The sequence below is a fragment of the Cavia porcellus genome, unplaced genomic scaffold (genome assembly GCF_034190915.1).
Source record: "Cavia porcellus strain 051 isolate PalLab524CR breed Dunkin Hartley unplaced genomic scaffold, mCavPor4.1 scaffold_1, whole genome shotgun sequence".
In the NCBI taxonomy this organism is placed as follows: domain Eukaryota; kingdom Metazoa; phylum Chordata; class Mammalia; order Rodentia; family Caviidae; genus Cavia; species Cavia porcellus.
In genome coordinates this window covers 15,716,044-15,740,853 of record NW_026947484.1, presented here as the reverse complement: position 1 = coordinate 15,740,853, position 24,810 = coordinate 15,716,044, and the positions used below count along the sequence as shown (strand labels likewise).

At 37.2% G+C, this 24,810-nt stretch overlaps 1 long non-coding RNA gene across 1 annotated transcript in view; it reads right to left on the bottom strand.

Moving 5' to 3' along the window:
• Window positions 1–1,183, bottom strand: part of LOC134470794 (uncharacterized) — an 87,184-nt gene extending 86,001 nt beyond the window's left edge. Inside the window, exons 1-2 of the long non-coding RNA XR_010039964.1 lie at window positions 1,110–1,183; window positions 543–604 (exon numbers count right to left, since the gene is read on the bottom strand). This is a non-coding gene — a long non-coding RNA (uncharacterized LOC134470794). The remainder of the gene's footprint in view (window positions 1–542; window positions 605–1,109) is intronic.
• Window positions 1,184–24,810: the final 23,627 nt, after the last annotated feature.

Here is a 24,810-nt window from a genome sequence, read left to right as displayed (position 1 = left end):
AGGATTCCAGATTGACTTCAGAAGATGGCAAGGAAGATGAAATAAGTAGGTTTGAAGCAAAGGGCAGGATTTTGAGGGGACTACTGTCAATATATCTTTCTCTGCAATCCCATTTTTAAAGTTTCAACACTCACTGTATTTTTATCACACTTTAGCTTATTCTACTCATTTTGAAGACTTAGAAAGTGGTTAAAGTATATTAAAACCATCCAAAATGTCATTCTTCCTTGAAGTAGGTGCTATTAATGTTTGATTAGATTTATTTACTAATGTTTTCTCTTATTTTAATTATTTGGCCAGTTTTGCTCGGTATTGTGTTATTGGTTCCTCAGTTAATTTTTTTTTATGTTTATCTCATTAGAAGTGTTTTCCCACACCATTTAAACTTTACCAAAAGCCCTTTGGCACTTGCATATTACAGCATGACAACTTGTCATCACGTATCTTGCCCTTCCTTACTGTAAGGTACATGGTTTATTTCAGTGTCTTGTTCTCATGTGCATCACCACAGTTACCAACTTGAAGGAAATCTGCTCACTCACATGCATTGGCTTTTTGAGTGCAGGTTACTTGACCCTGATTCACAAGCCATCTCTTCTTTCACCTATAAATTGGGAATAATCACAATCGTTTACTTGCCCGGAGCAAGATTAAGGAATTCATATTTGCAAAGTTCATTGACTAGTTCCTACAGACTAAATACCAAAAAATTGCAATTAATAAGCAAATCTTCTTCCTATTCATATATGTTGCACACTACTCCAGTGAAAAATTTGGTCTCAACCCTTTGCTGAGTTAAAAAGAAAAGAGGACAGACTATAAGAAAATCATGTCATCTTTCCCACCTTTATAAGGCATTTGGTAATTATAAGACAGCACATATAACAGGTAATATTTCTCTGCTAAAACGTAAACCACACACATCAACTTATCTCTTCAGAAAGAAATGTTCTTTCTATAACTCAATAGCTAAATAAGTGAATGATTGGTATTTACAAGAACATTGTAGAAACTTGTCATTTGTATTTTGTGTTAGTTATGTTTCTCTCATTGCTGAGATAAAATACCTGACACCAAAAATTAAGGAAGGAAAAATTCATTTAGCTCACAGTTTGTGGAGGTTTCTGCTCATAATCAGTTTGCTCCAAGGGAGGGTGATATGATGAGGGACAACAGTTCAAGGCTGCAGAAGACAGAAACAACAAGAGAAAAAGGCAGCGAATGAGCCTGTTTTCTTCTTTATATTGTACTCAGGCTACTTGCTTTTAGGTGAGTGTAGCACTCACACCATCTCCCTGCCCCTCTCTTGTACAAGCTCAGGTTGGTTACAAAGGGAAGACCCTGGCATCCTGCTAAGTCACTTGGTTAAACTTCTAAATTTCTCAAATTGACACTATGAACAACATCCTAGAGTAGTAAGGGCAAGTTCTCTACACCCCAGGATGCAGAACTGCTGAGTTATGTAGTTAAGCATTTAGACTTCTCAAGTTGACACAACTTGACACAAACATTAACTTTTTTAATAAAGATTTTATAAACTTTTATTATTTTGTTACATAAATGTTAACATTTGTGCTACATACTTTGGTTGACAAAAAATATATATATTAAAATATGAAAAGGAAAGAGACACCTAAAATCCAAAAATATTTAAATATAAACATATTTTGTTCTCATTTTGGAGAGTACTTTTCTAGGCTTCTTTCCCATTCATGCCTAATGAGTACAGTTTCTATTCAATACTATACATAATATATATTGTTTTGTAACCAGTATATTACTTAATATTAGTATCATTCTACAGTGACAAATTACAATTATATTATTTCATAGAAACCCATTACATGAGTATATGATAACTGACTTTAAAACATCTATGCAATTGCACCATTATAAATTTGCTATTATAAGCAAGATTATAATATGTATCTTGAGATGAAAATCCATATGTATTTATCCAATTCTTCTCCTAAAGGTAAGGTCTTCCAGACAAAATTGTTGATCCAATAAAGTGCATATTTCAAGAATTTTGCCGATTGCTGTCCAGAGTATCAACTCTCACCAGCATGGTGTAAGAGTGTCTCATTTCTTACATCTTTGCTAACACTGAGTTTTATTTTGGAAATTTTCAGCAATGTGATCTCTAAAATGTAAAGGCTCATAAATATATTTAAATGTCTTTAATTACTAATAAAGTTTAAACTTCTAAAAGACGGTTTACTTTTTTGAAGGTATATTAGGACATTTAGGAATAACAAGCCAAAGGCTAGAAATATTCTTAATATAGCTGCTTTTAAGATTGTTTGGGCAGTGGATTTCTAAGGATGTAAAGAAAAGTATATGAAAAATTTTGAGTGAAGTTTTATAAATCTTCTATCTGTGAGCTTAATGATGCACAAGGGTATCAATCTAAACTAGGATTATATGGGAAACCAAAAATTTACTATGCTTCTACCCTACTTCACTTAAATAGATCTAATCAGTTCCTGTTTCCTAGAAGCAGTGCACAGAATTGAAACTGAGCTCACCAGCAATCTCTCAAGCTGTGCTCTATTTCAACAAAGGCTCAATATGAAAACGATAAGGAAACTGGAAAGCTCTAGCACTGGTTATGGATGATTTGGGTGAATGAGCCATTTTTCTTCAAGGCATTGGAAGCTGTGAGGTCTAAGAGGGAGCCCAGGATACTAGCAAAGAAGCACTAAGGTTGAGTCATTAATCCTTGAGTAAGTCACATTCAGCTCCCAGATCTCTTAGCTTTTACAGATTTTATAAAGCTTATGCAGGGAGAGGGTGAGTACAGGAGGGTTCCTTTGAGAAAAATCTGCTGTAGAATAGCCAATCTCAAAAATAAAATACATTAGGGGATAGTTATTAACTTTTCTTACAGATTTTTCATTTGACCATAGATTTTATTATGTCTCCTCTAAACAGTACCAAAGAGTATTTTTAAAATATTTCAATTTTCAAAAATGTGATTTACCACCCACTCATTGTGTAAAATGTCTTGTTCTCCTGAGACTAAAGATGCTCTATGACAATAAACTATTTTAATGCATCAGCTGTAGCTCCTTGGGAGACCACGATGCTTGATAAATAGCAGAAGTAATCCACTGTGTTATCACTGAGACTGTGCACAGAAGGATAATCAATAGATTGGTGTCAACCTAAGGCATACTAAAGGAACATCACTAGTGGATTTCTTCTTGACTTTGACTTAAGAATATTGGGATTCCACATTTCCACCAGCCATCTGCATGATGGAATAGTTAGCACAACATTAAGCTTTGCAGGTGACATAAATCTAAAGTGGCTGGTATTCCGCACTGGAAGATTAAATGCCCTTGTGTATTTGAAATCTTTCCAGAAGTAAAACCATTGAACATGAAAAGGATACATGAAGGAGAGCTTCGCCAGAGAAGCAATAGGAACAATCAACTGAAGAAACACCTATTTTTAGAACATAGTGACCAAAAAGTGCAAAAAATGTGAATTGATATAATAACATTGGACAATTATGCTTCAATTTCAAAAGAGATATTCGTTTATTAATTTAATATTTATCAAGCACCCACTCTGAGCCAGTCCAGGGGAAACCAAGATATGGAAATTTAAGCATGAATATTTATCTTTCTAACAGATTATTTGTGATAGTGGAACACGTTTTACTTAGAGCTAAAATGCATGGAGTTTCTTCTCATTTTTGCAAAAAGCATTAAGGCTTTGGCAGACTATCACATGGGAGGCACACCACAAACAGGGTTAGCCACTTTAGAATACCAGCCACTTTAGATTTATGTCACCTGCAAAGGTAAGCCTTGAAAAGAGTAAGTAACTAGGGATGTTTTAGCCTCAACAGCCATCTAATAGTGTCTAACAGAAATACCCAGTTCTTTTCCATTTATTCAGAGTGAATCTTCTTGTAAAAGGGCCTAAACTACTATGCAAGGGTGAACTGGCATAGCGAGACAATTCTGAAGATAGTCCAAGTTAAAATAAGATTTAGGTGGATAATGTGAGAATCTCCTTTGTAAAACTTTGAAAGTCCAGTAATCCCTTTTAGCTAAGGGTTCAAAAGAGCCCCATTACATGCAGGATAGGATTCCCAGGCCCCCAGTCCCCTCCAATTGACTACAAGAGCTCTAATTTGTGAATATTTTTCAGATTCTCAAACTGGACAAAATTTTTCCAGATTTGTTCTACTCTTCAGTGTTTGTCTCCCTATTGCATGGATAGTTTACCTCAACCACCTGTCGGTGGCCCTGGAATTTAAACTGATGTTTAGAGAAGGTGTTAAATTGAAGTATTATAACTATTACATTTTAGGCTTCATAAATAACTCCCATTACATTGGTAAATCTTATTCTGTAGATGTTCCTCCTAAAATTGCCCTTTTATTCATTTATAACAAATTTTCTAATTTAAAAAGCAATATATACTAAGACATTAGAAAACACTGCTAGAAAATGTAGAAAACTCAGGTATGCAAAAGAAACATTAAAATTTCCCAAAACTGCATGGCTCTAAGACAACGTCTATTCACATTTTTATTTCATCAAGTCCAAGATTTTAGTATTTATGTGTTTCCTCTATGACACGCTCTAACACATGTAGGATATTCCCAGGAGCTTATCTAGGTTTGGACAACTGGACTGCAGTATAACAAAAAAATTGCCCTTGGTTTATTCCCAATTTCCACAGTAACTGCATCTATTTCTCACATTGAGGCAGAATGACAATATAAAATACTGAATGGAAATGCAGCACAGTGATTGAGTCCAACATCACCCTTGCTAAGTTTAAACCCACTCCATTTTATTACTACAATCTTGAGCAAGATAGGTCAACTTCAAGTCTGTTTCTTCAGTATTAGTCTGCATATCTCATGAGCTGATTGTTTGAGAAGTAAGTATTCATAAAACATGCCTGATACACTGCACACAGGAATATCTGAGTAGGTCTTGGCACTTCTTCGTGTCATTATAAACAATACCCCAAGTGAGAGCCACTCCTCTCTGTATCTATAGGTATATAGCCTCCTTCTCTGGAAGTTAAATTACAGAGATCATCTGTTCATACTAATAATTATTCTAAAATATGAATTTTAACTGTTTGCATTAGGAATCCATCAGCTACACTTATTACACATTCTTTAACCAAATTCTTGTACAAGTTATTTAGGTTGTTTACAACTTTTCAGCTAGTATAAGTTGTGATATGGAATTAGTACTTCATGAACCTTGCAAAAAGGTCAGAGATCTTAACTCATGCTGCAGAAGTACTCTCCAGAAATGCCGGACCACCTCACAGTGCCACTGGCAGGGTGGGAAGTTGCTGGGTTTTAGGCTGCACCTTTGCCTTCCAAATCCCTGCCTACCTTAGTTTGGCCCATAAAGTGACAATTAAAAATGCAGTTGTTCCTTTCCCTCGTATGCATGTGGCTCATATTTCACATTCAGACGTTGCAAAGCTGAGTCGAACCCCTTTGTCTTCTTGTCTCTGTCAGTGTCAGCAACTCCTTAAAATTCAATTCACCTTGTGCTTCGCAGTTTCTATTATTTTACTTTCTGTATTAAGAAAATTGTGAAGTCCTGTGACTTTTATGGCTAAAATAACTTTGGGTCCTGCCACGTGGAGTAATGACCCAAGAGATTTTTCTATATTTTAGTTCTCCCTTTCTTGGCTGCCCTCTACCTCGCAGCCACATCAATTTCATCACACTGGTCTCTCTAAGAAATCCTCCAGGTCTATTCACACTGTTAAATGAAGCCCAATCCTGATAATCTGGTTTCCGACATCCTGTGTAGACTCTGCCCTTAGGTTCTGAATCTTCTGCTCCTTCAGTAACACAATCGCCCGCCCAGCTCTGTAGTAGTCACAGAGAGTGTTTGCTTAGATAGCTCCCTTGGGAATCCTTTTTCCTCTGTTTTCAAGATTCAGTTCAATGTTGCCATCTCTATCAACTTTTCTCTTACCCTTTCCCCAAAGCATTTATCTTTTCTCCAAATTTTTATAGTGTTTCCATTGTTTGAAGATATACAACCCACGTAAAACTATACCAACAACATTAGTGGTTGAGTTCCCAAAACTTGTGAATATGTTATGTTACCTGGCATAGTATCAGAGGAAGTGAAGGTTGCAAATGGATTAAAGTTTTCAATCAGTGGACTTGAAAATAAGGTGATTGTCCTAGATGGTCTCGAGGCTCCTTACAGTGTGGAAGAAGAAAAGAAAATGGTGCTGGGAAAATGTAAAGCACCAAGGACTGGATTAGCCATAAGCCAACGAAAGCAGGCAACCTCTTGAATCCGGAAAAGGCAAGAAAATTCAATTTTTCCCTAGGTTTCCAGAAAAGAAGACATCTCTTCTGACAGCTTTGTTTTAGCCCAGTGAATCTCAATTGGGACTTCAGATTCCCAGATATGTAAGACAATATGTGTAGTTGTTATAACAACATCAATAGAAATGAAAGTGGCAGGGCAGCATTTTGTAATGCAAAGGGTATCAGTGCGAGATTTCTACCTGGGTTTGCATGCCAGCTCTGCTGCTACCATCTAGCCGGGTAACACTGAACCTTTTACCCTAGTTGTTATCAAAAGTACGTTTTGTAAGATTTTTGAGTGCCACCAGCAGTGTGTCTGGTACAAACAGCAGACACCCCGTAAATCCCTAATAATTAGTCCCTCTGTTCCTTCATTATGGCTTTTAACTGGCTCAGTCTTCATTTCTTTGTGGGAACTTGGTTTATCTACACCAGCAAGTTGTAAATTGTTTACTTGGCTTTTTTCTACCTTTTTATATTAGGTTCTTACTATGATAAGCCAGAATAAAGCAAGAGGAGAGAAGAGGAAAAGGAGAAAGAAAAGGAGGAAAGAAAGAAGAAAGAAAGGGAAAAGGTAGTTTCAATAAGTTTATTAAATTTTGGGTAGCATTTTTTATTGTATCATTTTGAAAGATTTTGCTAATCTGGATATAAAAGGGGAAAATGTTTCATAAAACTTCCCAGAGGAAAAATAAAAGTAATTTTATTTTCTCATGTTGCATAATTAAATTTTAGCCTTTTATGAATATTCTTCATCAATCAATAATATAATTCAGATTGTAAATAGCTTATGATTATCAAAACAAACAGCAAAAATACAAATAATTTTCTCTCTAAGGTGTTGATTGAACAAAATGGAACCTCATCGAGATCCAATTAAGAAGAACTCACCAGGAAACCATAAATGACCCAATGCATCTTCTGGGTTTACAAAAATAGCTCATAAAGTGGAAGAAGCTGTCTGTATTGTTTTTGCTTTTTGTGTTTGCCCAAAACATTGACTTTAAAACAAAATCAGTTGCATCATACAGTTAAAGAAGAAAGGAAAGGAAGGTGAAATTAATGAAGCAGACTAAAACTTCATTTGCTCTGCTCTGTTCCAAAACATTTGGAGTGCCTTCCCATGCATCTCATTTAATTAAGAAAATCTAGAGCTTCAGTGCATGACTCCAAAGTAACCCACCACCAAGTTGTGAGTAGAAGGTCAGGAGAGCATGCTGACAAAAACTTGTTTTCACATGCTGGAATAAACTCCAGCACAGTTACATTTCCAGCCCAGTAAGTATATTTTTTAAAAAGAATTATTCTGGAAACATCAAACCCAATTTCTTGAAGTGTCATTGTTCAGTTTCATCTTCAGAGAAACAAGTTCAACAGCAGTGGCTCCTTCTTATGAAAATTAAGCAAAGCAGCCTGACCAGAATGACATATGAGGTTCTTTGAAAGTGACAGGTGGTGCTCCTTTCACACCCTTGATTTCCCACGTGCAAAGGGACAATTTGTTCCCCCTCATCACCAGGCATCCATTAGGCACCTAATGGAATGGAGAGTTATGCAAACAATTCCAAGGTGCAGCCCCTGTTCCCCTCATCTTAAATCATGCAAAATTAGCTCCCTTGACTGCAGACTTTCAGAGGATGATTCTGGTGTCCCTTGCAAGCAGCTTGTTACTCGGAAAAAAAAAAAAAAAAAAGGTGTACAGTCACAAATCATAAGGACAGACTGTCCTGGCCTACTTGTAATTCTGGCTTTATTATTATCATCATTATTGTTAAACATTGTGTCTAATGAAGATTTTTCTGAGATGTGAATATGACCATCAAAACCATCTTTTACCTTCATGTCATTTCATCCATATCTCATTGCAAAAAGTAGCAAATGTAATATAATGGCTGGATATGGACTTTTGAGATGAAAAGTTACAAATTATTTCTCCAAAACTTATAATAATGATAAAGTATACATTGCAATATTATTTAGTTAATCCTGGTTTCTCAGTACTCAGCATTGTGCCATGTAACATTTCACTTGGTCCCACAATAATAAACACCATTATATGTTTACTATTATTGCTCTTCTAGCAACTACTTTGAAGATAACAATATGCAATGTACTAACCATTGTAACTCTTCTATAATCCTATTTTGGAATTTTGGACCATTGTTTTTATTGTTTTTTTCTTTAAAATTAAATATATATATATATATATATATATATATATATATATATTAATTGCTTAGGAAAATAGCATTGAGTCTTAGGGAGGCTGAGAAACTCGACCAGAGTCAGATACATGAAGTCATGATTGGAACCCAGATCTTTTCAGTTAAGCCCTTTGCTGCTCACCCTTTGCTGAATGTTCCCTCAGATCCCACACACTCCTGTAATAAATGTGAAGCCACAATTGTCTCACTCCCATTTTAACTCTTCTGCTTGAAACATCAGTTTTCCCTACAGATAAACTTGGGTGTTCGAAATCCTACAAAGAGAACAAGATCAGGTTTTCCATCAAAACATTCATTAACCAGGTTGTAATGCTTAAGGCAGACACTAAAGATATTAACTTGTCACATCTCTATAAGGAAACAGGCACTAATGATTTTTCTCTTGTTCAAGTCATTCAAAAATTCCTTTTTATTCTTCAAGTCTCAGATAGAATGAGGAAGAAAACAAATCATAGAAAAATGCTATGTGTTCAACTCCTTCATTTTTTGCATTGGGTAGAGAAATTCTCAACTGACCTTGTTCTGGCACGTTAAGAACATCGCCCACCTTGGACAGTCTAACTCCAGCATTTAACACCTGTGAGATCTGGGCAAAACAAGTAACTTCACAAGACCTGAATTTTCTCATTTTGAAATATTAAAATAATAATAATAATAGTGAATATTGTGCAGTTAGAATGGTAACCACTAAAACCATCACTTTATAATACTGTTTTATGGTACTTTGTCTCCAGAATGTGAATAAAGGATCTTAAACTTGGGCTCTTATCAACTGAATGGCTCAATCAGTGGCAGCATTGTTACTTGATTCCCCCAAGCCATTTGCAGAGCTCTCTAACAAGTCGTTCATGGCAATGAAACACAGCCAATGAAAATTACGATTAATGTTAAACATTTGCTGTGTTTCCAAAAGGATACTGAGGCAAGGAATGAATAGATTGCAGAAGCTGCGTGTTATCCTAGGGCTCAACTTCAATCACGTTTCAGGGAAAGAAGGAAATGAAAAAGCTTTCTTTTTCCTCCCATGGAAAAATAAAAAGGAAGTTCCACAAGAATGAATCCTCTGGTGTTTCTATTATAATATGAGAAAATTACATCGGAGATCTTCATATTGCAAAATAGAGAATTTCTTGGTAAGTGGAAATGAAATGAAGGCTTCTTGGTTCTTACCATTCGGGCCCAATGGCATAATTCTAGCAACTGTGACACGTAATATCTCAGCTACCATTGTTTGGCACCACAAGAAATAAGAGAAATTCAAGTACTGCAACACCCACCTTTACCACAGATATTCTATACCTGTGAGCAGGCATCTAGAAATAATGAAAACTGCCAAAACTATACATGTAGGGCTTAAGAGACCATGATTTCCAGGTTCTCATTTAATAGTAATACTTTCCCACCCTAAAAATAACATTGTTTTACTGCTGTGGCATGAGAAAATCCAGTTTTAAGAGCTTTTTCACAACAGTATAGGCTGTATAAACCATGTACACAGGACTCAGATGGCTTCACCACAACCTTAAAGGAGAGGCACACCCACAGTCCAGGGATCTCAGCCCGAGCAGGCTTTTCCATATTCCCTGTGGGAACCCAGGGGAAGTCTCTGCATAAAACTCACATCATTATCTCTAAATCCAGAGAAACTTGACATGTCATATGATAAGGACTGAAGGTAAGCAATCCAAAACCACAGGTTCTATATTTTAATTCACTGGCACAGCGAATTTCCTGTTAATATCTAGAGGAACCACTGCATGGCATTTCTCTGCCTCTTCCAAGGCAGACAATCACCAGGCCACCAAAGAACGGGCACTTTGATCATGAACATAAAACTGCGTGTCTTGTGGGTCACCCTATTCTGAAGTACATTTTGGAGTCAGAATAATTCCTACCAAACAGACCAAGAAAGTAAGAAAGTAAATTTACCTTCATTTATAACCTATTACATCAACATATAGGGGATATCATTAACCAAAATTCCCCATGCTCTTTCTTTAAAGGCTTAAGTCAGGCTGCTTTTTTCACCCTGGGCTTTACTGAGTCATTTTCAAAGTGCTGTAGATGTTAAAGAATGTATTTTCAAATAACTGGTTTGGGAATGTAAAGCATTCGCTGAGATTTTATTGACCTAGACCAGGTAACATCTTCTTTTTGGCCCAGAAAAACTTATGCTTCTAGAAAATTAACAAAAAAAATTGAAAAATTTCATTATAAATTCCTCTCAATATTTTAATATCCTGGTTGTTAAGTATGTACCATTTCTGTACCATAAAAGTTACTGGCAGAGAGAGGAAGATCCAGAGAGGGATGGTGGGGAAGAGGAAGGGAGGAAAGGAAGAAGCAGAGGAGGGAAGAAAGAAAGAAGGGAGGGAAGAGAGATAAGGATCAAAATAGTAGTCAAACTATATTTAAAACTCAAGCAACAATATATGCCACAGTCACTTGATATGTGTTTAGTGTTTGAATGACTAAATGGGTAAAAATCTTCAGATCATCAACAGCAATATTAGTAATAATAATATTAATAATGAAAATAACCAGTACTTTTCAGTGCACTCATTAGACGGACACCATTCAAACCACTTTTCATGTGTTAATTCACTGAATCTCAGAAGACGCTTGGAAGATGAGCACTATTTTCATCTCTGTTTTCCAAGTGGGAAAATGGAGGAACAGTGACTTTTAAGGTAACTTACCAAATACCACATGTCTTTTTAAGAGGCACAGCAGGATTTGGACCTGGACATGCTCTAACTTCCATATTCTCTCTAAACCTTATTTCAACTGGCTGAAATATTTAAAGAACACATTGGAAGTCAAGACACAGGATAAAACCCAAGGATCATATAGCCAGTGATCAATATGTTTCCCCTAAAAGGATTCAAATCTTTTTCATCTCTCTGTTCCACTAGGGGCATTATTGGTCCCTCCTAAGGCAGAGCCTTCATGGACAGAGGTTGTCTTTGTTTTCATGTGGAAGAAGAAAAGAGAGATACAAGTTGGACCTCGACATTCTTTGATATATGAGTCTCTATTTCAATCTAACGTGGTCAACTCAGGGCACATATCACACACTACATCAAAATAGCTCCTTAGAAAGTGATGCAAAGTGATTGAGCCATGACTTATCTGTGATGAAATAATTTGGGAAGATTCAACCACATTGTCTTCTCTGATCCTTGCATTTACAAATGGTTAAAGGTGAAGTCTAGAGGGAGAACAGTATATTGTCTTTAAAATAATCATATCATGACTTCTTTATAAATTTTGTGAATTAAACTATCTCTAGGTTTTGCCTCTGATTCTGAATGTTTATGATTTTATATATTCGTTCAAATTTTATTATGATTTCACAGAGAAAAATATTCTCTGGGAACTATTTCCATGCATCTGAATTTTTAAAGTTAAAGCACAATTATTTTTGGCATTTTTTGCCGTGTTGGTGCTGTAGAAGAGAAAACATACGTCACAAAATTTTCTTTCATTACATTAGAAGTTATTATCCATCATGATCTACAATCTACCTTTGCTTGTGTGTGCGGTTAGTGCAAGAGCAGACCTTCAGCAGGCCCGATGTGTGGACTGGCTCAGAGACGCTGCCTTAGGTTTTCAATTCAGCTGGGCTTCCAGTGAGCTCTCAGGAAGGTGACCTGGTTGTTTTGCACTGAGAGCTTCAGACAGGCAGCCTGAGTCTCCCCATTATCAGTGAGGGATGTGAAAATAATGCACCCAATAAGACAAAGAGACAGCTTTCAGCAACACAAGAGCTCTTAACTCCATGCAAGTGGCACCAACAGCTGGTGTACGTTCCTGTGGAGACCTGGGGACTGGGAAGTCCTCATCTGGGAGTGCACCTGATTGTCTCCTGCTTTCTGTAGCTATCTTCTGTTTCCATGTCCTCTGCCATTAAAGAAACATTGTATAACTATAACTGCGTCCACTAGCCTCTTCCTATCAATCACATCACCGTCCCACGGAGACACTCATGCAGTTACACAGGAAATTGAACAAGAGCAGTTTGGGAGTCAATCATTTTCTGTGCAGGCTTTATGTATTGAACTTAGAGATGCCTTAAAGGCAATTTTTCTATAGTGTTCTACATGGTTCTTTAGGCTTCCAAGAACATCCTGAAATGATTAGAGGGATCCTCTTAATTTAAGGGTTTAATGAGTTGTTGAGAATACTTCTGTCTTGGCAGTTGAAATAACTCCCCACTGAGTCTAGTTCTTTCTACTGAGAGAGAAGCACACAGTCCAGTAACAGCTGCGGAAGTTCACCATCTGGAGTCCTCCTCCAGATCTACTGATTAAAACCTGCTTTTTAACAAGATCCCCAAGTGTTTCCTATACACATGAAACTTTGGGTGGTTATCACTTCTTTAATGAACTTTTTTCTTTGGCTAACAATTTACTTCCTCCCATCGCTTCATTAAGTAGAAAAGTCATGTTGGGCCATTCATATACCCACTAGCAAATATCCATCCTGGGAGCAATACCTTCAGAGTAATGTAGTGATTGAGGTAGAAATATGCAAATAATATTCCCCTGTAAGTGCACAATGTACCTCCAAGGCTTTAGATATTTACAAGTTAGGAACTGCTGAAAGTTAACTAAATGAATACTTAAACTAAAATATTTTGGTTTGAGTACTTTTTTTCCACTCTGAAAAAATTCTGATATTAATCCCCATAAAGTTCTGATATTAATCCCCATTAAGAGGGTGGAAAGCAAAACCAAGTACGGCGATTCAATGTGGGACTTTTGTGAGGTTATTGGGATTAGATAACATAGGGATGGAGCCCAAAATTAAATAGAGGTGGTTTTATAAGAGGGGGTGACACTAGTACACATACATACTTAGCTGTCCCCATCTCTTGCCATGTTATGCCCTGGCCTCCTGGGATTATACCAGCAATGAAACTATCAGCAGATGGGATCTTTCACCATAGGACAACAAATATGAGTCAAAATAAACCATCTTTTAAAAATGTTACCGGCTAAGCACCCACCTGTGAGCCAGCCAGCGCACAGCTTGAGGAGAGAAGAATAGTGCCCCCTTCTCTCCCCATCCATAAGCATTCAGCTGATTGGGAAAAACTATATTGTTTGATTGACTTTTTAAGCCTAACGCCAGTGATCTGAGCAACTATTTAGAGGAGAATAATATGCAATACAATAACTGTTGCAGATTTCCTCCTGTTTAGATTCATTTTATTGTTCTATTTTATTCCCTTTAAAATTAATTTTAAAAAATAAAAGATAATTTACCAAGTCTGTGGTGTTGCTAATAGCGATAGAAAGCAGACAAATATAATCAGTTTAACTAAATGAGACTGCATAGTGAAGAGGTTTGAGAAGATATTACTCTCATCTTCAAGCATGGAAGGGCTGTTTACATGAAAAGAATCTAATTCTCTACCAGACAAAGGTTAGTTGTATAACAAAAAACTGTGATAAGGAAGCATATGTCTAGCATATGTCTTGGTTGAGGAAGTCTTTGACAGAACTCTCCACTGTATTGACATCACTGCTCTAAAAACTATCCTAACTGTATAAGAAACAAAATCTATTCTTTTGAACATGTCCTACAGTACATCAGGTCTTTGCATCTCTGACAATGCTCCTCATTTACTTCATTTGTCTTCCATGGCACTGGCTGATTCCTCATCAACACAGAAGCTCTGAGCCAGCTGCCCCTGCAATGAGAACCATTGTCCCCTGCCACATCCCTAACTGGCATCTTGACCTCACACAGGTAGCTACCCAGGGTCCCATTATATAGCCTATGATGTTGTAGCTGATTCCTCTATCTAGAATAATTCCTCTCCCTCATCTCTCTGTCCTTATTAATTATCCTGAAGACACACACAATCTCAATTTCTCAATTCTTATTCCAAGTCAATATGAACCACTTGCTAGAAGTGGAATCAAGGCTCTTTGTTGACTGCAGGATAGATGGTGTTGAGATCCCAGGCCTTTTCCCTTCACAGCTGGGAAAAGCAAGAGTTGAAGTTAAACCATATAATCCTTGCCAATTTTATATTGATTCTGCCTCAGACTAAAGAAATCTGGTAAGAGTACTGGATAGTATTAAAGTCAGTGCCCTAGTTGGGATGGATGTTACACCATAGCTTACAGGTGTTATTGCTGTGGAAAGCTCGTGGGCTCTCTCTGCATTATTTCTGACAGATGCATATGAACATATACCTACCTTAAAATAAAAAGGTCAGTTTTTAAAACATATCCACCTTACTCAAATGAAGCATGTATCACATCAACCTGCATTTTATAGGCCATCAGAGCATATTGGCAGGGTAAAAAGTATGCTTGCCAGAAGGGAGTGTAACAAATCACATAACTATGGATAAGGGTATATATTTCATACAATATATGAATATATTATGGTTATGGGATCCTATCTAAGAAACAGAAATGGGATTCAGTTTTTCAACAGAAATAATTAAATACAATGAGTTGTTATATTAAAATCACTCTCGTGAGAGCTGGGGATTTAGCTCAGTGGTATAAGCACCTGCCTTGCAAGCAGGCGGTTGTGAGTTCGATCCCTGATACTGATAAAAATGAAAAAGACAAAAAAAAAAAAATCATTCTCGACAAATAAGGTGGAGAAGGAAAACACCGAAGGAACAAAATGGAGTTGCTGGTTCCTTTTTTAATTAACTATTCTTTATTCTTTTGTTTTTATTCTGCACTTGAGCTGGCTGGGAATTTTCATTTAATGAGGTGACCCAAACCTTCTTTTCTGAACAAGCCGATTCTCGGTGATCCAGTAAGTTTACTGGTTGCTGCAGTTTTTGTTATGGTTTATGTCTAAAATACCCCCCAAGACCTCATGTGTTCAGAAGCAGGGCTTTTGGAAAATGACTGGATCTTGTGTTTATCAGCGGATTCATCGCCTAATGAGTTCATAGCAGAATGTGCTATTAGGGAAGAAATTACCGCAGGAGAATCCATTGAGAAACTAGGCCAATTGTGAGACAGACTTGGGCCAAAATTGTATTTCTGGCCTGATCATTACAGCCCTAATTGACTAGCAGATCTCAGGACTTCTTTGGGTGCCCATGAATTCACATGATTTTGGACACTGGTCTGCCGTCTGAGTATTTCCCTTTCTCCAATATCTCGTGTTCCCTTTCCCTTTCCCACACTCACTCATAATCAGAACACTTAAATTAATGTACTTATAATACCTGAAAACAAACACACAAACTACCCAATTCTCTTGTTTTCTTTATTTCTAGCTATTTGGGTGTGTGTGTAGTGGTGGGACGGGGGTTTCCTAGGGATCAAAAACAAATCATCACACATACTAGGTAAGTGCTCTACTTCTGAGCTATAAGCTAAGTCCTTTTTATGTTTATTTGGAGTTAGGGGTTCACTAAGTTGTCCAAGTTAGCTTTGAACTTGTGATTCTCCTGCCTCAGAACCCCTAGGAAACTGAGAGCAGCACCTTTCACTTTTTATTTATTTTTGTTTTCTTTTCTTTTCAAGACAGAATATTGATAAGGCACTAAGTTACCCAATCTTTTATCCTTCTGAATAGAATAGAAGCTCCTGAGAACTGGATATCTTATTCATTACTGTTTCTCTTATGCTTAGACACAAAGCAATTAATAAGCATTTGCTGGACAAATGAAAATTTCTGGAAAGCATTTTGGTAATATGTGTTGAAAGCTTTCAAGTCTTACGTAAAGTCTATTGTCTAAAATGTTAACCTCTAGAAATTCATCTTTAAAATGCTTACATTTCAGGACAGCTAAATATTGAAAGAAGTGTTCATTCCAGCATAAAATTTGAAACATTGAAATAACCTAAACGTGCAATCAGGGATTATTCATCCATTATTTCAATAAATACTTGCTGAGTACGTACTAAATTCCAACCATGGAGCTAGAGATGGGGACGCAATTGTTAATAAAAAGGATGTGATTCCTCAAAAAGCCCAGAGAGATGGAGAGATTATTTTAATTTTGTAATGCAGCAAATAAGTGAGCATTAGCTTATAGACATGCCACTAATAATAGCAATAAAAATGAGAGTATTTTACATTTGCATAGCACTTGAAACTTTTCAAAGTAATTCTCCAGCCATTATATTCTTTAAAATTAGGTCATATTAAACCGCACTTGAACTTCATTAGGAAGCCCTTTCTGAGAAGAGAGTGGAGAGACTGTTGCTCCTTTTATATTAATTATGGACATATAAGATGAGTTAATCAAATTCTGCTGTATTTGTTATTAAGGTCAATTGAGCAAGAAAAAAAGTTACGCTGCAGGGTTTTGAGTAGGAGGCAACAGAGAGGGTTGCACAAAAAATTAAGTTCTTGAAATGATTGTGTTTTTTAAATAAGTGCTAAACCCATTGTCTGGACGAAGCATCACTAATAGTTACTTGATACGTTCTACAGACCCAAGTTAATTGGCAAAGGTGGATTACTGATGAAGCTGATGAAACTGCAGCCGCAGGCCCACATACGTGCAATGACCCCCACCAGGCTCTGAGAGAGGACTCGGGACAATCTTCAGTTGCTGTATATTTTTGCAAAATTGACAAGAAGCCTTTTTTTAACTCACCAGTTTTGCATGGTATCTCTTTCCGTCAAACTCACTTTCTTTTAGATTTTTTATTTTATAAAGTAACATTAGAGTAACCTCAGGAAAAGCTTCCCAGAGGATATGCAGGGGCCCAGGGAAATAGTTTTGTGAGACCCCCCCTAAAATAATTTTACTTAAAAACACATAATAAAATTCATGGTTCTTTGTGTTGTGGTTTACCAGTGAAGAGTTACAGTATGACAAGAACTTATGTGTACGTTCGTTGTCTAACAAAAGCACATAGTGACCCACAGCACACTGCCAATGAAGAAGAGGAACCATCCCTTCACAGTCTTTAGAATTATGAGTGGATCCGGGCTACTTCAAGACACCCATTATGAGAAAAAAAAACAACACTATTGTTATGCATAATGAGTTCTTTTTTAATTTTTTTTCAGTTTTTTTTTTTTTTTATCAGTACCAGGGATCAAACCGCGCGCTTGCAAGGCAGGCGCTTATGCTGCTGAGCTAAATCCCAAGCCCCCGTAACGACTTCATGAAGCCTGTTTTTATTGAAGTAATGCTGATCCACTTCCCTTATCAGAGTCCCTTAATACTGTTTACTTAGTGTTATCTATATTATTATTCATAATAATACAGGGACATCACCCAATCTCTCACAGAAGTTGTTACTGTGACTCAATGATGATGACCACAAATGCAAGTCACACTCAAAGTATGCAAAAAAAATGAATTTTTTTCTGTGATCATGTTAAATTTACTGTTTATTATTTTACACCTTCAATGCAAAACAACACATTTGCCACTTATTTTTTCTCCTAAACTCTTCAAAACATAGTCATTTCTAGAATGTGATCGTTTACAATTTTGCCTGTATCTATCTACGCCTTCTGCACACTGGGAAGCAGAAGAAAGGGATAGTGGGTCTAGGGTGAAAAGAATGATTCCTTTTTATAAGGAATGCCCATCCCTCACTCAGAGCCTAACCAGATGGCATAGGAGAGTATGGTATCACCATATGTCACCACATCACATTTATGAAAGAAAGAAGCAACCTCAGTCAGAAGGGTCCCATGATATCACCCCCCCAGTGGTCTTGAAAACCTTTATAGCAGAAAGGCACAGTCACCTTGGAGGATTCCTCAACAGTGTAGAACCTGACAAAGAGAAGAGTGGCAGCCGAGGATTAGGTGCTACATACTAGACAAACTCTAATTCATGGAAAGACTGATGAGAACCAATGCATGGACCCACACCCTCAGCTCAGCTCAGCGCTTAATAATGGATCCTCTGTAGTCCTGAGACATTAACTCATCCTGTGTCAGATGTGAGTGGTGGACACCACAAATCAACCTGTCAGCACTGGTCTAGTAGCCCAACTCACAGACAGCTATAAAAGAAAGAGCACCCTAGATACTGAGTAAAACTCACTTACTAACTCTAATCCTAAAAATGTTTGGGACATTAGTCCAACCCAAAAACAAGAGATATAAGGGCATAGAGTATTTGTAAATTTAAAATGAGGATTATGGCAGAGGATCCCTTTCAGACAGTGCTGTCAAACTCAGCCAATCTCAGGAAGCAGATGGAAACAGTTCTGAGGAAAGTGCTTCAAGGTGCTGGGGCTCCCAAGGGAATGTCCTGGATGAGGACCCCACTGGCTAAAGTCTAAGGGCCATTCTAGCAATAGGTAGGATGCTGATGCACGTGGGGCATATATATTTAGAAATCCAGGAATCGCAATGCAGAAATGTCTTCTAGGAATTACTGCCATCCACTTTACCAGTGCACCCAGAATTAAATACAAAGGTACAGGGCCAGGAGCCAAGTCAATGTACCACAAGAGTATTATTATCAGGTTGTTATGAGAGAAAAAGTTTACAGATGAGCTAAAAATCAGTCTATGGAAATGTTTTCAATTTTAACAGCTCATGTATGAAAGAAAAATAAAGGAAGTTTCCTCAAATTTAATCATAATCAATAATCTCCCAGAAATTGCCATGAACAAAGCATGAGACCATAGGAGCTTCAAGCATGTTAAAAGAGAAATTGAATTATGTTTTTTTATTTTTTGTACAAAATCATTGTCATATCATAAGATAGCCAAATAGTATACAACTGAACAAAGAAAAATGCAGTATAGAGGTGTATTAGTCCACTTATTAATGAAGCTATTATAATGCTTTTAAATTTGACAATATTTATTAATTTATTAATAAATTATTAATTATTAATAAATTATTGTTTTATTAATTTATTAATGACAGATGACTTAAATTATGTGAGTTTCTCTGATTTCATCATTCCAAATATTGATTTATAACTAATTTTGAATTTATTTTGTAAAAGAAAATCCTCAAAACCATGGACAGGCTGATGAAGTCAAGCTATCCCTCTATATAAGGCCATGTGCTTCAAAATAGCTGGCTTGTCAATTGAAATTTGTCATTAGCTATAAAAAATATGTAGATTTATGAATCCCTTCAGCCAGCAACTATAGTATTTAATACCCAAAAGGATTTATTCACACTTAAAGTAAAAAAAAGCATATATTCGTGCCATTACTTTCACCAGATGTAAACATGCACACAAATAATCCCTAACCTCTTTATTTTGACTGCCTGAAGACTGATAAATATCAGCCCTGGCAAGGTTCCTGTCCCTGAGAATTCATTTAATTCCTAAGCAAGGTTTACATTAATTTTATCTTTGTTTTCCTACCAGCCCCTACTTTCATGGAATTCTCCCAGGAGAAGTCCCTAAAGTATGGAGGACTGTTGCAGCCAGCTGTGCTGGGCTGGGCTATGGGCCAACATGTGTAAATGCAGGGGAGGCCACCGGGTTAACAGATTCCTGGCCAGGTTCTCCTGGGGCTGTGCTCTCTAAGGGGTGGTTCCACACTTCATCACCAGGAAGACCACCTCCCACCACCCCATATGCTAGAGATGACCGAAAGCGTGCCCTGGTGAAATCTGAGCATTCAGGTTTACGGTGGTCACTTTTAATGCAGCAAACAGAAGAGCAGAGCAGGATAGCAGCAGGAGAGATGGGCAATCTGGAACGCTTTAGCATTAATCTTGTATAATCTGATTTTAAAACAATTTCCATGAGACAAGGCAGGAGTGAGACAAGGTGCATCTTGTTGCAGTCAATATTAAAAGAGTGAGTTGCTACCAGCATCTTGATCTAGATTTGACTCCACGGTTAACCATGCTCTTAGACTCTGAATTTCTGTCAGTAGAAATGATTAACATGAACTGTGTTAATAAAGACATTACACACACACACACACACACACACACACACACACACACACACACACATCACTTCACCTACTAGCAAAGTTCATATGTAACCAAAACAAAGCCCAGAATACAATGTTTGTCAATTGTTCTCCAAAAAGTAGTCTAGGACCCAGAGTGCTCCAATCATGTGGTCCTGACAACTTTTTTTTATGGAAAAAATAAAACAAGGTTTCATAACAAAATAATAGGATCATAACATGGCTAATACATTACATATTGTTATCAAAGTAGTTACTCAGATTGCAAGACATGCACATGAAAATTTCTCCAAATGATATGAGCATAAGCCCTTCTTTCCAGTGAATTGAAACTGGCAGTATAACACTTTTTGCTTTTCCCTTTCTTCCTTTCCCCACCCCTCTCCCTAGTTGCTCTTTCCTTTACAACAATTTTTTTCCATTTCACAATATCTATTGTGCATTTTGGTACTTATTTCCTCTTTCAGTTTCTCATACCAGGGAGACAATGTGATCTTTACACACATGAGCTGCATCTGAGATGAATACACATTTCTCAGATGAAGAAATACAAGCAGCAAATAAATATATGACAAAAAATGTTTAGTACCATTGGTCATTTGAGAGATTCAAATTAACACAACAATGAGATTCCATCTCACCCCAGAAAAAGTGGCTATCATCAAGAAATCAACCAATAAAAAATGCTGGAGGGGCTGTGGAGAAAAGGGACCCCTTCTGCACTGTTAGTAGCAGTGTAGACTGGTGCAATCACTGTGGAAGTCAGTGCACAGATTCCTCAAAATCTAGGACTAGAATCCCATTCGACCCAGCTATTCCTCTTCTGGATATGTTCTCAGAAGAATTAAAAACACCATGCCCCTGTGATATATGTACACCCATGTTTAGAGCAGCACAATTTGTAAGAGCTAAATTTTGAAAACAACCCAAATGCTCATCAACCAAGGCACAGATAAAGAAAAATGTGGCCTTTTTATACAACAGAGTACTACTGAGCCATAGAGAAGGATAAATTTGATCCATTATATGTAAATGGATACAACTTGAGACCATATTTGTAAGTGAAATAAATCAAGTACTCCCATCCTGTTGCTCAGTCACATACAACTGGCAGGTGGGCAGACTGAGAAAAAAGCAAGTCATGTAAGACTTTGTACATGCCAGGACCAAGGGCAGAGTTTATCACTCTGTTTCACCAACTATGTGGCATTATTTAGCCAGAAGAGAGTCAGGGAAATATCACCGAAATGTCAGGAAATAGGTTTCATGCCAGCAGCGGTACCACTATGAGCCAGCTAGAGTCTTACTTTAAATATGAGTTCTCCAGACAAGACATACCTCTGCATGCTGAGGAAACTTTCACCCTCTCCTACTTATTACTGACAATCACTGGCCTGACTTTATGCTTTCAATTAACATAGCAAGCTTAGAATCTGATTTGTGTAATGCTGTGTTAATGTAAACTGACTTAACATCTCTCCAATAGCTTGGTCAATAATGACTTCGAATATTATTTTCCAGTTCCGGTTTGCGTTTTAACCAGCCTCTGTCAATGGTTTGATGCAGCATTTCCCCGAGGTTTCAGGAAGAATTTTCCTCCTAAAATGTGGACAGCGTTAAAAAAAATAAAATCCCCTTTTCAACTAAGCTCAAGCCTCTTTCCTTGGCTGCACAATGCAGCTGCTTCTCTTGCTGATTCAGAGGAGACCAGACAGTATCTCAGATCCTGGAGGTTCCTGCAGTAGGGACTCCAGGTTTCTTTGTTTACTCCAATTTGCTCAAACTTTTCAGCAGTAACAGTTATTTTAATTTTCTCCTATGTTTTTCACTTTTATCATTACTTTTCTTGGCTTTGTATCGCTCATGTACAAATCATGAAACATGTCTGATGTGAGGAATTTAAAGCCCAGGAGAGAGCCAGCGGGGAATGGCGAGGGCCGAGGCAGACTTCTCATGGTCTTGGGAAGGGTCTGCATTCCAACGCTATCCTTGGTTTCAACTTGGCATGCTTTCCTCACGCTCCAGTTCCACATGTGTTTGTTCAGCTCCTAATTCCGTCTTTTATCAATCAAAATCAATGCATCTCTGGTGATAGATAAATAAGAATCCAAATAATCAGTCCCCTTTGGGGAAATTCCGAACTCTCATTTAAATTAAAGAGAATTCAGCCAGCATCACTGTTTTCTTTAGTCTGTTCCACATCAAAACAAATCAAATAAAATTTAAAATTTTCCCACTTTGGGCTTTGCACTTGAAGAGGAGAAGAGAACTTTGTCCTCTCTTAGGGAAAGACTTTTAGAAAAAAAAATAAACCAAATAAATCCAATAAGCCCCCTACCGGTGATATCCCTCCTTCACTGACTTTTCCCTGCTGAGAAAAACAAAATAAACTTTTCATTTGATTCTCCGTTGATGACAGTCTCTTCTAACCACATCACAAATTGAACTTTAAAATAAACAAATGAATAGCACCAGCTGCTATGGGATGCAATATGTAGAATATGTGAGCAGCGCCTTATGAGAAGGGAACCTTGAACACAACTGGACCAAACACACCCAGTCGGTGATTTTCGCGTGGCCCCAGTGCAAATAGGGAAAGAAAAAAAAAAACTTAGCAGTAGTGGGTGATGTTCACGCAGAAAGGCTAATTTGGAGATTTGCACAGATGATTCATCAAAACTACATAGGGAAAAGAAATATTGGTTAATCTTGATCAAGTAGTCTTGATAGCATGGTTAATCTTGATCGTATTTCCATCTTCCAAGTGTTCGTAAGACAGATTGGCTTAATTGCTGGAATTACTGAAATGAGTGGAAAGGATCCCCTGTGTCTGAAGAATGTCCCCAGCTATGGGTCCTTCTCACTGACCAAAGATGACACCTCTAGCCATACTTGAGGACTGAGCAGAATGCTGTGTTCCCCTTGCCTCTCTGTTCACTCAAAAGATGAATACTCACTTCTCTAAATGGACCATAAATTGAAACAGGGAGCATTTTTCATGTTATTCCATATCCTCCAATAATGTTGGAGGCTTCTTTAGACTTTCGGGACACTCAGGGATGGTGAGGTACAGATTTAGGATCACAAACCATGACTCCCACCTCCTGATCTTTGTAATTATTAACCTGTTCCTGCATTCGTGTCATTAGTGTCATAAAAACCTTCAGTGCTTCCATCACCGAATTGTTCAAGGGATGGAGTACAGTGCCATGGTGGGGGGTTTGGACAGAGTACAGTAGTAATAATTACATGACTTCAGGGCTCATTCCAACAACAGCAGCTCTACCTTTGTCTATTTGGTGTCCTAGAATCTCATGTAAAGTTTTCCTTGAAGACAGAAATGTGATGCTTAAAAACATTTGGACAACATTATTGGGTGAGATTGCTTGCTAAACTGAGAGGCAAGGAGGCTTATTTTTATTGTATTGAAATCTAACTTACAAAAGGAAAATGTGCACATCTCAAGAACTCAGTGACTTATTTGTATCTGTCTCATAGGTTAATACATAGTCTTTATGCAACATGCAAATAAAGATGCTGAATGCTTTTTTTACCTAGCAAATTCCTCCATTTTGCTCTCCACTCAATAACCCTCCCTCTGCACACACCTACTAGCAGTGATCATAAAAGGAATACTAAAATTTTATAATAGTAAAAAGATTTGTTCTCATTAAATTCACTCAAAACAATCCCTCTTGCTTTGAACATAGTAACGCATCATTTTTGCCACTTTCTGAGGCAATTCTGGAAATCTGCTTTTGTGAATGTCTTTAATTGTGCTATTGTGCTCAGTGTCCTGTTTGGATTCAAGATATTTATCTCTCATGGTCATCTTGCCTAGGGAAGAGCCCAGAGTCACATAGATCCAGGAAATAAGATGGATCCAGTGTACGGTGAATAAGACGGATGAGACATGCCATGTTTGTATTTGACAGAAATTGCTATAAATGTTTGTTCAGCATCAGGTAATCAAACTATAGTAAATGCTTAAAATGAAACATTTTATTACAATTAAAGATACATTGCATAACACTCCCTCAAAATGTTGCCATTGATTTGAATATATTTATCCCCTCTTTCCTGGCAATGTATATTTTATCATTGTAAACTTTTTAAAAAAATTTTTAACATTCACTTTATTTTTTGATCACCCCTTATACACTCTCCCCCAGGCACCTATGGATCTGAACCCTAGCACTACAGATTATGTTCCTATTCTATCATCTCAGATGAAGTCATGCAGTGTGTCCTCTCATATCTGGCTCTGCTCTCTGACCTCATCTATGTTGTTACAAATAATTGAAATTAATACTTTTCTTCACTACATAATGTTCTTTCATGTGACTATACCACAATTTGCTTCTCTGTTATTGTTAGTTGCTGACATTCTGCTGAGCTGTAT